Here is an 18248-nt window from a genome sequence, read left to right as displayed (position 1 = left end):
CAATGTGTGCCTATTTACTGGAGTCAATCTGACACAGTGCCTCAAATCTATTCTAGAAAGAAAACGTTTTGGAGTACAGACTTTCTTTCCAAATGGGCCATGGAGGGTATGTATCTATGAACAGCCATTTAGATGCAAACTCTTAATCTGTGTGTTCATGTTTGTGTAGTACAAATTGAAGCAAATTGTAAAACCAAGGACAGGCAGAGATGGGCACTGAGCACAGTAATATCTACCCTCCTGTCTCCTTCCTTGCCTGAGAGCAAACTGCATCAGCAACTCTATTGTTCTATTACAGGAATGCGGTCAGCAAAACTACAATCCTGCAGCCTTGCAATGTCTTCCACAGCAGATGAATAGAGACTACTACTTCTGTAACAGTTAGACTGTCAATAACAGCCTACTGAAAGTCAAGGAATGACAACAGTCTTCCCACAGTGAAAAGTGCTGAAAGCTACTCAAAACCTGGATATTTTAGTACTGTTGATTGCCATCTGCTGCATAATCAGTGCTGGAAAACCCCGTTGGGGTAACCATGTGCTCTAAAAATCAAAACAGAATAGAATTGAATTGAGTACAAATGTAGGTACTAACCTATCTTTAATCATTATCCCTGACATTACCTTTAAAATATATATCAACTTTAAAATATATAACACATTTATAACTCAAAAACAGAATAAAAATATATATATTTTTTTTTTAAACTAAAAAAAACATATTTAATAATAAATAAAAAGAAAAATTACAATAGCAGTTGAGTACAATAGTTATTAAACAATAAAGTACAACAACAATAGTAAAATAAAAATACATAACAATAACATTGCTACATAAATATTACTAAATCATTTATAGTACATTTTTAAAATTAAATAGCAGAAAAATTATTAAACTATTTTCGTTTTACGTCAGATGAAGAGAACGCTTGGACTTTGAAGTGGTTAGGTATGCTTTTCCAGCTTCACATGAGTAGCAGTAGAGAAAGTGTGTGGAGGTCAGACTTACTATTCAAATTTCAACATAAGCAACAATGGAGAATGTGTTAGAGTTTGGGCGGATCAGAATTCCTTGTCCTACTGCAAAGAAAGCAAGAGCAGGGAAAGGTTTTGGCTTTGACTGCATTTCATTTTAATTTTCCACTACAATCTAATCGACAGTAGAGAAAGTGTTGGACTTTGATAAGTTTAGATTTGATATTTTCATTCCAACATAAGCAACAACAGAGGAAGTGTAGGACTTTGAAGGGGATAGATTTACTATTCCCACTCCAATGTGTGCATAAGCATGAAATGTATTGGACTTTGGAGGGATAAAATCTACCGTTCGACTGCTGCCATATAAAATAAAGAAACATAAAATATATTTTCACAGACATATACAAATTATATACATGATATAATTTATATAGCTATTTGAATTACAGTAAAAAAATTTCCTCATTACTATAAAATACAATACAAAACCATTCTGGTGAATTATGCCATAAGAAACTAGAGCAAAAATACAATTATGCTAACATCAAAATGATTCAAAGCAAATAAATAACAAAATCAATTATCTAAATCACTAATCAATAATTGAAACATTAAATAGTATATTTTTAAAAGTATCTATAGAGTAAGGTAAAAATAAATAATTTTGGATTTAAAAATTTAAACCTATAAAAAAGTTTAATCCACTAAAAAACTAAAACTTTGAATTATATCAGAAAATCAAGAAAATCACAACCACACTACAAAATAATTGAACATACTTTGCATTAAAGTTATAACAACTTTAACAATTTTTTTGTAAATCATTTAAAAATGATAGTATGTATGACTGTATCAAAAAAGATAGAAAGACTCGAAAAATGTGATTGCCTCAATATTTGTATCCCAATATTTTTGACATTGCAGTATTTTTGCCTTGACCTTTGTAGTACTCAAATATATATTAGTGAAATACCATATACTTTCCTGCCTCCATACATATGGAGAAGACCTCTTGCACAACATGTGCATCTTCAGGTTGTGACACATTATTTTGCTTGGTATGTACTGTTTGGACAGCAGTCAAACTCTGGACAGGAATAAGGACTCATCAACAAAAGTATTATTTCAAGAACTATACATCTCTGGAAACATGAAAGCCACATGTTCCATGCAAGGCCAAATTTTGAACAACCTCTTATTTTTTAGTCAGTCCCATAACAATGCAGCAACATTTTCATTGAAATAAACAACCTACCTGTGCTTATCACTGATGTGAAGATGGATATTTCCCACACCATGTGAGTAGACCATTAGGATAGTACTAAGTTTGTACACTATTCTCATTTTGGGAAGGAAGCTGCTAGCGACAGAACCACACAAGCATTTTGGTGTGGAGCTTATGTTTCAGACGAATGCTTTGACCGCTGGGATTGCTGGGATTGCTCGTCCCGTCTTGTCTCTCTGACCGCTGGCTGCTGTGGAGGGAGAAGGAGGGAGAAGGAGAGAAGGAGAGGGACTCCAAGACGCCGAGACTGCCAAACTACCGAGGTGCTGTCTTGTGCGCCCCGGCGGGCACCCACGGCCCCCTGGATCCCCAGACTCCAGCTCCCAGCACTCGAAAACCCAGCTATTGTTTTCCAGCACTGCCGGAGGTGCTCGAGGTGCTGTGCAGGAGTGGGACTCACGGAGCGGGCGCCGAGCTGGTGCTGCATAGGGTGCTGCACCAGCGTGAGTTGGCACCTCATGGTCACCCACTTGTTCAAAACAACTGCCAGAAGAACTCCACGATTGGTCGTGGGTGCCTCATTTCTTTAGCCAAAAACGATCCTGATGATTCTAAGGATCCCCAAAGGCTACAGTAGTTAGTGATACATCTAGGTACGCCCAAGGACTACAAAATTTGAATGTGTTCATGAAACATTTACAGATTCAATGAAATGGCCCAAGATCCTGAGACACAAGCCTTCCAGTAAAGTTTTGATATTATCATGTTAAGGGAGACTTGGAACTTGATTCCTAAACCCTTTAATGGATATATAGAATGTCATGTCTCAGCAGAATAAATTCATAAATATGGATACCCAAGGGGTGGTCTGTCCATTTATGTAACAGAAAAATTATCTTGACAAACAGAAGAACTTGATACTTGTGAACACTAGATTCAGATTGTGAAATTGGAAAGCAAAAATTCTGGAAACAAAATGCCCTGGCAGCTGCTGATTTGAAATGTATATATTCACCCAGATAAAAAGCTGAAAAAGGAAAAACTGGTATGCTTGATTAACTTAATCAAGGTTTTCCAGAAAAGTCATCAAAATAGTGAGATGATGATTACAGGTGATTTTAATTCCAACCTAATAGGGAGTAAGTCAAACAAGAGAAAGTGTCAAAAGGAGTTGGAGGCTAATGAGCTGAAAAACGATTTAGACACCAGGGTATTATCCATCTTGAACAGTAAAATAAAAGGAGATCAACCGGCCAGTATCACTTTTTTAGGTGGGGAGAATCAATCAACCATTGACTATACCATAGTCAGCAATGAACTTTACACAACAGTTGATCCCTTTAACATACAATCCCGCCCGGAAAGTGATCATTTGCCGCAAGTTTTGACCATCAATGCAAAGCTGTTTGAGAAAGAGAAAATAACTGCATTGACAGAAATTTCAGTAATATCCAATCTGAAGAAATTAAAATGGCGCGGTACAAACGTCCCTCAAATAATGGTTGCTGTACATAAATATATAAACAATGCTGGTTCACAGTGTACCAAATTACCGGAAGACTCTTGGGAACAATTGGGACATTTTCTTTTAAATAAATGTCCGGTTCGCCCGGGACATCAAGGACCGCAAAGTAGGATTTATGAACCATGGTTTAATATACAGTTGCTCAATCAAAAAAGGGAAATCATAAGGGAATAAAGAAAAGCTGTTATGTCCATAAGATACGGAAATCCGGTGATGAATAACAATATTAGTGACATGAGGAAGAATTTGAGGGAGAGGTGTAGATTGGCAGAAAAGGAATGTATGGAAAAGCTGTGGGAAAAATTACTTTGAGCCAGCAAACAGCCCAACAGCTGCGAATTTTGGGGCATAATAAATAAGTTAATTAAAGTAACAGGAATATCTCAAAAAGCAGGAATATGTGAAAAGATTTGGAAACAACATATGCAAAATGTATAGAACAATACTAACCGTGAAATGATGAATTTGGAACCTGGACCTGATATCCGGCAGGAGGATAAGCATACTTACAACGTATTTTGGAAAATTGATGAAAGTGAAGAAATCTTAGTCCCCCATGATACAGCTCAGACTGAAGACTTATCACATGAACCAAATCATAATGGCATAACCACCTTAATTGACAACAAACAACTAAAAGAAGTAATACAAAAATTGAAAAAGGAGTGAGCTGCAGGGCTGAACGGGCTTCCAAACGCAATCTTCAAACACAATTCAGAATTTTGGTTAAAATTTCTAACTTCGCTTTTTAATTATTTGTATTCTCAAAATAAGATCATTAACTCTTGGAGATGGAGCATATTTCATCCCATATATAAAAATGGTAATCGCAATGAGCCTAGTAATTACAGCCTCATAGCCTTGACGGATGTTGACGCAAAACTTTATGCTTCATGTTTATCATTACATTTACAGGAATGGATGGAGGAGAAAGGTATTATTCCCACATACCAAACCAGTTTTAGGCAAGGAATGGGTACAAGCACAAATTTGGCAGCCATAGCACTTCTTACAGAAAAAGCAATCCTAAAGAAATCAGGTCTATGTGTATGTTATATAGACTTAAAATCGGCCTTCGACAGAGTCCCACGTGAACGACTATGGGTAAAATTGAAAGGATGGGAGTACCGCAGAAACTAATTAACTCTATAGTAGCCCTCCACAGTGAAACCTGGGCCCGGGTGAAGCTGGGAGATGGTAGCATAGCATCATCCAAGATTGAAATAAAAAATGGTCTGAAACAGGGGTGTGTTTTGGCCCCAAACCTTTTTAACTTGTACCTTGCAGATTTGAATAACCACCTGTCAAAAGTAAATGGTCATCCCCCGAAATTGGCAGAGTACCACATACAGTATCTGCAATACGCAGACGACATCGTGATCCTAAGCCAAACCCTTATTGGATTACAAAGAGTCATTGGCCACCTAACTACTTTGATCTTCAGGGGTTGGAGATAAATAGGATAAAAACAAAGGTGGTGCGTTTAGTAGGCCTTATTTCGAAAAAATTCAAGTGGTTCGCCAAGGGTAAAGAGATAGAGGAAGTTGGCACTTACAAGTACTTGGGCATACTTTTAGGGCAAAGTATGTCCTTTACTGCTCAGAAAAATGCAATAAAAGCAAAGGCCCAAACCTTAATTTTTGCATATAAACAGCTACAAACAAAATTGAGTTGCCCGTCTTATAGTCATCTTTTTAAAACAATGGCAGCACAATTACTCCCAGCTATGGCCTACGGTTTGGAAATATGGCATGTCCGGGGATTTGAAATTTTAAATGACTTACAGACAACAGTGAATAAAGCCATTTTTAAGCTCCCTAGAGAAGTGTCACCAGCCCAGATTCGCCTGGAGTTTGGACTTCAAAACCAGAAATTCCAGAGGCAATCTGTATTTGTGAAATTGTGTTGGAAACTTCGCTCTTTGGAACCCGGTACCCTGAATAATCTATACAGGACAAAAATACGGGCCCAGTTCGACCAAAAAACCCAGTATTCATGGGTGCACACCTAAGAACAGCTCTGATGGAATTGGACATTGAAGAGGCATGGGACAGCAAGATGGAGAGGGTGTCTTTTAATAGAGTGTGCAATGACGCTGCAAAAAAACTATCTTTCCTAGATGACAAAAATGTAGTGGCAAAAAGACGTCATTCATGGATAGTGATAAATTCTTATGTAAAACTAAACCCGCAAGACTATCTAGCAGCTCACTTCAGATTGTTCCTAAAAAATAAGTATATGCTGTATCGGTTTGGAGTGTACGAAAGAAAGGATCTTCAACCAAATTGGAAAGGGAATTATCACAACGTAACTTGCAGACTGGGTGGATATCATAAGGAATCCTTATGCCTGATGATGTGTGTTTGTCCTACAGTCAGTGAAGCGAGAAGAAAGCTTTTAAAACCAATTGCAAAAGAACTTAATATTTATACATGTAGGCATGCCATTACCCGCTGGGCAGGGGGATCATCATCCATTTTAATTTGATGTGGTGTAAAGGTATTAACTTTGATTGACACACTCTTAAAAAAAGTGGACATTGAACCTGTGAATATGTTTACCAATGAGTTGGAAAACCCTGTACAGATCTAGTTTTAATGATGCACTCTACCGCAAACTTGTGAACATGGTTATTAATGAGTAGGACTTATTTTGCACATATCCAGATGTAATGATGTATTTTATCGTTAAATTTGTTATTAACTTATATTGTAATATATTTTAAAGTTTTATTTTTTATGGTTGTAAAAAAACAAACAAAGAATTCTATTATCATTTGAGAGTTAGGCCCATAAATGTCCTAAGTGAATTAAAGTCAAAGGTGTGCCCATCAGTGATCCTCCTGAGATCTTCCATGCTCCCTCATAAACTATTAGGCATGCAAAGTTTATGGGTTGCACAATTTACACAAAGAAGGCTTCATCTACAAAAAGTTGGATATAGTCAATTGGGGAAAAACTGCTTTAGTGACTTTACATTCAGCATCTCAAGTGAATGGGGTTGGGAATTATTTGCTGAACTAAATTGGGAGGCTGCCAAGTGAGTACTCTCTCTGGGCTCAATGTGGAACTTGCCTGCCTCTGGTTTGGGCTATATTACCCCTCTCTCTGCACTGCACTGATTGTGCTTGTGAAGAGACTTCATGACTGCTATATGCATGCTCCTCGTAATGACCGGAAGAACAAGTAATCATCTGATTAAACACAGAAGATTATAAATCACTTCCAGATTCTGCTCCCTGATCCTTTTTTTAAAATGCTGTCATAGATCCAGACCCAGCCTCGGATTTATCCTCTGTTATTTGAGTTTGGGCCTGGAAAGCTGTCATTTGAGGTACTTCATCTGTGCTTTACATCAAAAATGGGCCCTCTCAAAAACTATGACCTTGGTGGAATGCTGAGGTACTCAATGAAATGAATGTTTTGGGTGTGCTATGAGCTGTAAGAATGCAATGCAATGCTGTGAGAGTGAGAATGCAGTGAAGTGTAATAACTAGAACAGTCTCAAAATGGGTGTGCTCTCCCATTTCTCTATGGTGTATGCTGTAGTGGGAGGAAAATAAATCTGTAGTGCACTTCAACTAATCAATGTCTGAAGGGGGCTGACACATTGATGCCGAGGGCTTAGGGGCGCACAAAAAGTCATGGGCAGCAGCAGGTAAAAAAGAAAAAGGCTGCAACATGTTCCATTACCTTTGGGGGCCACTTGTGCCCCATTCAGAACCTGATCAGACCCTAAGGAGGCCAAAATCTCCAAATGCCTATGGTAGAGGTCAACCCATGTTGAGTGTGCTGAGCTTCCAATTCGGCTGCCTGGAAGGCACCAGGAGCCCTGGGCAGATATGCAAATAAAAGAATTATGACAGTCAAATATTACCTTCCCTCTGTGGGCCAATCACCTCCTCGAGAAGGGAAAATCACCAAAGTTCTAGAAGATCCATCCTGAGTTAGACATACACACAGTGGCTACTACCTCTAAGCACAAGAGAACTCTGATTCCTAGTCGGATACGATCACAAGCAGAGATCTGTTTGACACAGCCATTGATGGAAAAGGGAGACTCTCCAATTTCTAGCGATGCTTCTCGCAAACCATGGTTGATGTGGGGAGTTATCCCACTGAAATTGCATGAAGCTCAACTTACCTGCTACTCATGGCACCATTGGTGGGATTTGTGACGTCAGTGTGAGGTACACCTTACTGACAACACTGAAAAGTGGGGAAGTGAAGTGAGCTGACACACAAGAAATTCTGCTTTGGCCCCTACAGTAAAACAAATGAAAGAAAGGCTTTGGTGTGATTACCTCCCTCAAGATGAAGCGTTAATGTCCTTTGCTATGACAGGGTAAGGGTAAAAGGTGTCATCAGGATGTCCTCATTCCAAGAATTAAATGGTGTAGTACCTTATAACGTGACTTCTCGGCATTTGAGACTCAGAAACGGATATTGTAGATCACGTCATAAGGTATTACACCTTTAAATTCTTGGAATGAATATATTCAGGGGACATTTTTTAAGCTTGTATTTCCACTACTGAAGAAAAGTTTGCTAGCGCTTTTGAGGAACATACCCTGTCCTGATGAGGTCCTAGTGGATGAAACACGGTGGTTGGGCTGATGTACCCATGTTATCAAAACTTCAATACAGTGGACTTTGAAACAGATGAATAAAGACTCCCTGATCAATATATTCGGATGTGATGGATTTTTGAGATTTATTGTATTTACAATTTAATTCTACATTAAACAATGATATGCTCCTTTTTCACTCTTTGTGTATCAATAGTTGTTTTAATTGTGATTTCAAAGCAGTGGGGTCACGAAAATGTTCAGCATAGCTGATCAAGACATTGATGAGAAAACTATACCTCTGCAAACAATCTATGGTTCACACTGCTATTATTGGAATTTGGATTGTCTTTATTCCTCTAAATGTAAATATATTACTCTTGTGAACATTGTTTTTGACATCATCACGAAGCTGAATGGTGACATTGATCTTTCAACTAAGATTACTGATCTCCTTTGTTTTTCGTCATTCAGACCTAGAGTGTCAGCTATTTATAAATACTTGTCCAATACTGGGAGCATTAGGCCCAAATATAGGGCAGAAATTGAATAGTACATTAATTTGAGTTGCTCCTGGTCCATTCCCTCCAAGAATAAGAACTCACTAAATATTCAAAAGACCTAAAGTGGTGATAATAATACCCAGACACTTGTTTCTGTGCATAATTCACAATATGTAATGCCTAGTTTACCCTCTAAAACTTTTAATAGCTTTGGTAGCAAATGCTAAACATACGAGTGTACCAACAGACTCTTATAGTACATGTTATTTTTGTGTCACAATTGTCTTATTTTTTTGGTATAAAGTCATTTTTCAATGTTCTATTTTTCTTAGTTTAACAAATCACGTTTTAGCAAATGTGAATGCTGACTGGTACGCTAATTATGCCAATAATGGCCTACTGGACCTTTAGTTGGCCCTAGCCTTCCAAAAAGCACAGTTTAGTAAGAACATGTGCTTGCTCTCCACCTATGCCTCTGAATAGAGATTTGTTATAGTATCCTATGACTCTTTGTCTGAATAACATGAGTAATAACAATGCAGAGAGGCATAATGTATTTATGTGGAACATCAACTCCCTTGAATGCAGAACATTCTTCAGCTTTGCCTGCAAAGAAGAACCTAATCTCTCATTCGTTCTCACTGTTTCCCATGAGTGTAATTTCTATGTTGCTAACTCATATTACATTGTAGATTTGTGACATCGGCCAACACATTGTCTATGAGTGTTGAAAGAAGTAAAGCAGTTTTTGTTTTTCAGTAGTGCTATTGCCATTCACAGAAATAAATGCCAAACATTAACACATAGCTTCCAGTTGTGTGCTAATGTTTATAGTAAATACCCCAGACCTCCGCCGCCCCCCCCCCCCCCCCATGCATTTGACATTGCCTACGTGGCCAGGTTTCCAGGCTCTGTAGGAGGGCTGGTGCAGGGTCATTATCTTGCATTCAGACACAGGAACGAGATAAACGAACCTTGTCAAGCCATTCCCCACAATATACATTTATCTGTGAACCCGCATCCAAGCCAAGGAATTTCTATGATTTTGCAAGCTTATTTCAAAGTCCGAGAGGGAGCATAACTCTAAAAACGTCAAACACGAACTGACAACACTGCAAGGACAAATCTCTGTTATCATCCAAATGCATCGACTGCATTTTTCAAACACTTTACTCCCGATAAACAAAAGGCAAACACACATTATAGATGCGCGCCTATAATTTTCATCATTTTTCACATTTACTCAGGTTTCCACATAATATCTGTGGATTTCTTCAGAAGTAAATACTACTTGCTGTCTTAAATGATTGCAGACCTCGAGACTATAAATTACGATCTGTCATTCGTGCTTTCCGAGAACAATTCTTGTATATCAAACAAAAGTTAAAAGTAAGAAACACAAAAGTTATACCTCTACCATTTCTTTTCTGATACAAGGCCTAACTAACTTTTGTAGACTGCGCGAGTAGCAGAAATTGAAAGCACACTGGGTGAATTACATTTCTAAAAGCTCACGGATTTGTTATTTCCTCAGGTTCACTTTTCTTTTGTCTGCTTCTAACAAAACATATTTTATGTATGTTTTTTTTTACTGCATTGTGTTTACAGGCAGGGGTGTTTATATGAAATGCAGCACTAAACTTTAATGAAGCTTAGATTTTAAATGGCAGCGTATTATGCTCAGAACAGTTGCTTAGCTGCGGTTTCTCCAGGTCCCTCCAGAATACCGAACCGATGGTGATCAAAGGCGGGTCTTTTGTATTAGCCTCGCAAGCCTCGGGATGTGATTGAAATACACACAAAGTGAAATGGAGGCCTCTCCTGCTGCTGCAATCCCCAGGCCGGATTCGCTTCTTTGTCTGCACTGCCGGGTTTGAAGGGGCAGAACAATTGAATTAGAATGCGCAAGAAGCAAGGCATTGCTTATCTTGTCACATTGTACATTCTACCTTTATAATTGATCATAGCTGGTATTCCTGACCTACCTGCAGGCAGCTGCAGTCCTGAGGAGCGAGCGTCGTACCTGAGCATGGCGCGCCATTTTGATATCTTTGACGGAGCCTTTGATACCTCGTATCCAATATTGAAAGTAGCAGCAGGTGCTCTCCTCTTGAATCCTCTATAATTTAATGATTTGTGTACTCAAATGAAGCGCTTTAGAAATCATAAATGAAACAATTGGTCGGGATGTAAAGCCTAGAGTCGTGTCCTTTTCATTCGACTTGGGAATCACGGCTGGCAACTGGAATAAAAACTTTCTCAAGGGCATGTCTTACTGTGCATAAATTTTAATTGCTTCTTCTATTTTTTCAAGATCCGTGCGACGAAGCAAATTCTTATAAAGGTTGCATTATTTCAGTCTGAGAAGCAAACGCTAGCCGGAGTGTCGACCGTTTTAGATGATAAAACACAACTAAGAAGGGTAACAAATGTCAAATGCAGCATCGAAAGGGGTGCGTTTCAATTTCAGGTGTTATATGACATGTGTGACACTGCTCTCTGCAACAAAGCAATGAAATGCGGAAAAGCAAATGGAAAATTCTTCTGTTATTCTAACACGCCACGCAACTACCACTCACGACCAGAGTCGAATGCATGCAGAATGTCAAGAGGATAGTGAACGACAGCAGAGAAATACCATGACATGAAGTCACAATTGATCAAGACATTCCCCACAAAACAGCTCCACATTGCACTTGCTGTAAACAACCATCTTCTGGCTATTAAATAAACGTACAAAAAGTACCTCACGCACCTAGTCGAACTTGGACCAAAAATAGACCAGTATGCAGAAAAGTGGCTTACAGTTGTGGATCAGGTCCTTTCACAAACCATTGATTCGTTCATGGGTTAAACAGCACTGAAATAACTGGTAAATGAAGACTTCTTTCAAACTAGGTGGCATATTAGTAAGAACCTCGTTAAAATTATCGCCGTTTTAGTGGAAGGAAACTGCTGCTACAACGGCGATAATGGGCTTGCTATTATGCTTTATAGAATTCCAATAGAAGCCAAGGTTAGATGTCCTGCGCACGAGGTTCTTGCTAATATGCCCCTGGGTGTCATCTAGGAGAGGGTTTGTGTCAATGAAGGAAGCAAGTTGCTCATTCAGCACCTTCTTCTTTGCCCTCTTACGTGTTGCCTCCACTCACTTTGTCTTCCTCCTTTACCTTTCACTCAGCCTGTGTTGCTCGTTTTCTTTCCATTATTCTTCTGTTCTTTCCTCTTCTCCCTTCTTTTCCCTCCATCTCAGGTTCTCTACCTTCTTTCTCTGCCCTATTCCTCCTCTCCTTTCCTCCTCCTAATCCTTCCATTTTATATTCATTCACTCGTACCTTCATCAGCCATTTCTTCCACCCAGTCTTCCACACCATAGTCAATTCTATGCACTTACTTCTTCACCTTTTTATTCTCTCCACTATTTTCCCTCCTTTTGCCTGTTCACCTTCTTTGTTCGTTTCCTCCAATTTCACCTTTCCACTTTTCTTGTCCTCTTCTTATTCTCCCTCAGCATTTCTCTCATGGCCTTTCCTTCAGTCTTCATGTCACTATTTTCCTTTTAGACCTTCACTATCTTTTCCTGCTTCCAGGACAACACCCCAAGCACCCCTCCCATTAAATGAAGACCAGCGAGTACATTTTAGCCATGGAACAAAGATGTATATCTCATTCCGGCCTCAAAACGTTCCGAAAATGCTGACATATATTTCCATGACTTTCCCTTGTGATGGTGGCCTTTGAGCATAACATTCAGAACCACTTCTTCTCTCCACAATTGTAGTTTTTTTTCATCCTGACCTCTACATCACCAAATTAGGTACTTTGTAATTCCTTTGGAAGTGTTTCTCTGTTCTCGACAGCAATTGGAGTACTTAGAAAAAGCCAAACCATTGCAGTAAGTATGTTATCAGAAAACTGGACTGGTAATCAACATTGGACATTAACCTGAGGAACATATCAAAAAGCCTTGTTGTTTACTCACTGACATGTTCCACATCATTAAATTTATAGGCATTGGAGGAAACAATCTTGCTTTGCAAATCGAGTATCTACTTGATAAAATTGTTTGATCTTCGACACATTACGTTCATCCTATGTCTTTGTCAACTCATCTCTAATTATGTAAGAAATCTAGGGGCGTGGTCTGCTGAGCAGCGGAATGGCCGCTCTTGAGTGTGCTCCGCCCGCTGGGTTGCTAATCCTATAATTATCCTGACAAAGAGTGTGCTGACGGGCCCGAAACCGACGTCCCTGTCTTGCTGCACCACGGTGAAATCGAACAGTGCCAATCTCGGACGATGGGCTTGTGCGACTGGTTGCCTGCCGCTGCTGATGCTTTCACCTGTGAGTGCCCGGCGCTGGGGACCTGAAAATCAAGGCCGCGGCTGCGGGTTGCGCTCCAGGCCACACTCCCACTGCATGTGCAGAAACCCTCTGTGAGTGAAGACCCTGACGGCGGAGGTGGAACTGGGATGGTTAGTGGACGTGTGTAGAAGACCTGACTGGCCGCTGCACTAATGCTGCGTGATCCGAGGGGAGATCGCCGCGGGCATGCATTGGGTCCCACCGGCACTATTATATGACCCTGCCCTGCAGCTTTTGCGGGGTGCGCCACGGGCCGACCGGCGTCCCTGCTCCCAAAACGTGTGCACCCTGCTGCTTGTGTCAGACATAATCAGCCGACGACACTGAGCTTGAAGGGGTGAGTGCGCGATTTATCCTGCGCCTGATTTCGTGCACTGAAGTGGAGGTGGCGCAGTGAGAGCTGGCGGGACACCTGGGTTGTGCTCTCGTAGGGGTACATGCTGAGCCAATGCCTGTGAGGGCAAGGGAGGTCGCTCCCGTGTGCTTGCGGAAAACCTGGATGTAAAACGCTAAGGCATAGCTGAATGTTGATGCCTTCCCTGGGCCCCTTGAAAGCGAGCTGTGAGTGGAGCCTGGAAATTGAACCTGCGTCTGCGGGGTGAACGTAGGTGGTGCGGCAGAGGTGAGGGAGCCGGTCTCTTGTTGTCGCGGACCTCGACATGGCCTGTGGGTGTATTGCCTGCCGGCGATGCTAATGCCGGCACAGTCTGAGGTATGGGCTCCGGCCTTTCATTGCTGATAAGCTGCAAGGGCTCGGGGAAATATTCAATCAATCAATCAATCAATCAATCAATCAATCAGGACACTTGTAAAGCACACTACCTACCCATGAGGGTCTCAAGGCATTGGGAGGGGGACGCTGCTACTGATCGAAGAGCCAAGTTTTGAGTAGACTTCTGAAGGCCAGTAGGTCTTGGGTCTGCCGTAGTTTGCTTGGGAGGGTGTTCCAGGTTTTGGCGGCGAGATGGGAGAAGGATCTGCCTCCGGCTGTCGTTCTTCGGATGCGGGGGACAGCGGCGAGGTCGGCAGAGCGGAGCTTGCGGGTTGGGTGTAGAAGCACAGACTTCTGTTGAGATACGCTGGGCCAGTGTCGTGGAGGGCTTTGTGTGCATGGATGAGGAGCTTGAAGGTTATCCTCTTGTTGACGGAGAGCCAGTGTAGGTCTCTCCGGTGGGGGTGATGTGGCTGCGGCGGGGGATGTCGAGGATCAGACGTGCCAAGGTGTTTTGGATGCGTTGCAGCCATCTTAGGACTTTGGCTGATGCTCCTGCGTAGAGGGCGTTACCGTAGTCCAGCCTGCTGGTGACGAGGGCCTGGGTGACCGTTCTTCTTGTTTCAGTGGGGATCCATTTGAAGAACCTGCGTTGCATTCGGAGGGTGTTGAAGCAGGAGGAGGAGATGGCGTTGACCTGCTTAGTCATTGTTGGAAATTGACCTTTTTACAGGGTTATCCCCAAACTTTTTGCGTCTTCCTCCCTTGTTTTTTCTGACCTGTGGTTGTTGGCAATAGCACTCTGGACACTTTACCACGGCTTTTCAGTGCTAAAGTGCATATGCTCTCTGTGTAAATTGTTATTGTAATTAGTTATCCATGATTGGCATATTTGTCTCACCAAGAAGTCCCTAGTGAAGTGCACTGAGTGTGCCAGGGCTGGTGATCCAAATGCTACTAGTGGGCCTGCAGCACTGATTGTGCCATCCACATGAGTAGCCCTAAAGTGGTGTCTCAGGCCTGCCACTGCAGTGCCTGTGTGCAGTCTGTGAACTGCCCTGTCCACCTGGTCAGTGTCTCCACTGACCATGCCTAACCCTTCCCTTTTTTTACACATTGGTCACCCCTATGGAAGGCCCAAGGTACCCCCTTGGGCAGGGTGCAGTGTATGTGAAAGGTAGAGCATATACTAGTACAGGTGACATGCTCTGGTAGTGAATTACAGCCATTTTCGTTTTTCACTATTGTAAGGCATAAAAGTCTGATATCCCTGAACTAAGAATTTAATAACACATCTTTTAGGAAAGGTGTTTTTTAAATCCTGTTTTTGAGAACAGCTCTTTTAGAAAGTTGCTGTTCTCTTGTCTGACCTGTTTGTGAATTGACTGTCTGGTTTGTGAGTGACAGGGGCTGGGTGGCTCCCAGAGGATGAGCGGGCCATTCCTGGGCTGAATATTAGCTCCATCTGCATCTAGAGTGGTGGGAGGGAGTAGCACCTGGGCCTGAATAGGGCTGTGCCTGCCTTCCACAATGCTGGCTCCACCTCCTGGTGGGCGGCTACAACTTCTTTAAGGAAAATGTTTGCAAATTCTACTGCTGTGGGCAATTTTCTTAAGGGTACAAAGGGTGTGCCATTTTGGACAAATAATCTACAATCACCAGTACAGTAGTACATTTATTTACAGGTGGCAAAATTACTAAAAAATCCACACTTACTGTATGCCATGGGTGTGTGGGAGATGGCATTGGTACCACTAATTCGGCTGGGGCTTTGTGTGATGTTTTTTTGACAAGCACATAATGGACATGTGTTGACATATTGTTTGACATCATTACTCCTGGTGGACCACCAGAAATGTTTTCGTACATTCTCTAGTGTTTTCACCCAACCAGGATGTCCTGCTAATGCTGAGGTATGATGCCATGCTATGACCTGTATTTGTAGGTCCGTGGTTGGTACATAGAGCAAGGAATCATGATACAACAAACCTTGTTGAATCGTGTTATGTGATCCCTTCAACCAGTCTTGAGGGTTTGCTTGTAAATGTGCTGCATATAGGTCTTTCATGAACTCCTTCTGTTTTATTGGTGCTAGAATGTTCTGTGGTGCTTTAACTGTTTCCCCTTTCTTTTCTTGTTTTGTTTCTAAGGTATGTCCATATCTAGATAAAAATTCTGATTGAATTTGCTGTGTACCTCGTCTGTAGGTAATTACGAAATCAAAGGCTCTATAGAAATGTAACCAACGCATCTGACGTGGTGTTAATGCCTTTATGGAACCAAAGAACTGTAGGTTTCTGTGGTCACAAAAAATAGTGATTGGGACCTTACCTCCCATTAAATGATGTCTCCATTCAGAAAAGCTACTTTTATGGCTAATAGCTCCCTTTCAGCCAAAGTGTAATTTTGTTCGGCCGGCAGTCATTTTTTAGAATAAAAGGCGATCGGATGTAATTGACCATCTGCAGGATCCCGCTGAGATAGAACTCCTCCGAGTGCTACCTGTGAAGCATCTGCTTCTACATAAAATGGAAGATCTGGATCAGAATGTTTGAGGACAGGTGCTGATGTGAATTTTTGCTTCAAAAGCTGAAAGGCTTGTGAAGCTTGAGCATCCCAAACAACGCGTTGTCCTTTCCGTAGCAGTTTGGTAATAGGGGCCACAGTTTCAGTGAAATGAGAAATAAACCTCCTATAAAAGTTGGTGAAGCCTAGAAATTTCTGTACTTCCTTTAAGGAAGTGGGTTCTGGCCAATAATTAATTGCACTAACTTTCTTTGTATCCATGGTAATACCTTGAGGTGACAAACAGTATCCCAAAAAATCTACAGTGATTGCATTGAAAGTAAATTTTTCCAGTTTGGCTAAGAGTTGGTGTTCTTTTTAATTTAGGTAAGACAGCTCTAACATGTTGTGTATGTTCTTCCAGATTTTTGGAGTAGATGAGGATGTCGTCAATATATATACTATCCGCCATATTCATGAAAATCGGCATTTGCGATTCTGAAATAGCGAAAAAAAGCGAATCGCTATTCAGAAATCGCAAATCCGAATTCATGAATAATTGCGATAAAAAAAGCGATTCGCACGCGATCGCAAAATCCGTTAGCGATGACCGAAAATCGCAGAATAATCGCTATTTCCGGCTACCCGCGCCTGGACTGCGAGCTCGCAAATAGCGATATCGCTATTTGCGATATCGCTATTTGCGAGATCGCAAATTGCGAGATCGGGAAAACGGGAAGTCGCATTTCGAGCCCAGTGATGACATCACAACCAGGAAGCTGCCGGTTCCCACCACCATTTTCCACATTGAGGCAGAGAGAGAGGGAGCATATTGGAGAGCTGCAGCTGATCTTGAAAATTACACTCATCCACAACCCTATACCATGGCTGAGGAACCTGCACCTGGCACCAGCAGCTCGTCTGGGCGCAAGAGAAAATTGAAATTCTCTGAGCAGGAGCTGGAACACCTAATTGAGGGGGTTGTGGCCAACCATGACCGACTGTTTGGCGCAAATTCTCGGAGGGTCCCTGAGCAGGAGAAGCGGCGCATATGGCAGGGGATAGCCTCGGCAGTGAACTCCGTGGGAGTGGCGGCCAGGTCCCTGGAGGAATTAAAAAAGCGGTGGTACGACCTCCGAGGCCGTGCCAAGGAGAAGGTGGCGGCGCGCCTTGGGGAGTCCTCGGGCACTGGAGGAGGAGGACCAACTGTACCACCCAACAGTCCCATGGAGGACCAGGTCGAGAACACCCTGGAGAAGGAGGCCTGTGTCGGTTTTACTATACTGGACTCATCCCGCACCACCCAAGACACCCAAGGTAAGTGGCATGCGACTGCGACCCTGCCCCCTATGGATGTCCATGACCAAATAGGCACCCCCAATGTCCCATAGGCATGCCATAGTTGCACATCAAGGAATGTCCTGAAGCATTGTGGGAGATGTAGTCTGGCCACAATGTTGTAGTACCACAATGCAGCCAGACACGTCCCAAAGCACACAAAGCCACTGCCATTCAGGGAATGTCACCCAGCATGCATGTAGCAACTGCACGTCTGCCAGATACATGCAACTAATGATCCACCACTTACCCCCACAGGTGGCGATACCAGCGACAGCGATAGGCTGGAGATCGATGAGGGCGTCCCGGAGGTGGAGGTGCCAACACCAACCCAGGCACCAGCCCCTGCCGCTGCATCTACACCAGCAGCAAGTACCACCCGCAGCGTCCCCCCTGCAACTGGTGCAGCACCCACATCCGCTGGCAGGCCAGCCCCCATTGTGCCTCCTGCCACTGCTGCTCCTCCCACAGCCGCAGCCAGGGCAGTCACTCCTGTGCCCCCTGCATCGACTACAACAGGCGCACCAGCAG

This window comes from Lissotriton vulgaris, chromosome 1_1 (assembly GCF_964263255.1).
Source record: "Lissotriton vulgaris chromosome 1_1, aLisVul1.2, whole genome shotgun sequence".
NCBI classification, from domain to species: domain Eukaryota; kingdom Metazoa; phylum Chordata; class Amphibia; order Caudata; family Salamandridae; genus Lissotriton; species Lissotriton vulgaris.
The sequence above is the reverse complement of the archived record's forward strand: the minus strand, read 5'-3'. Positions refer to the sequence as shown.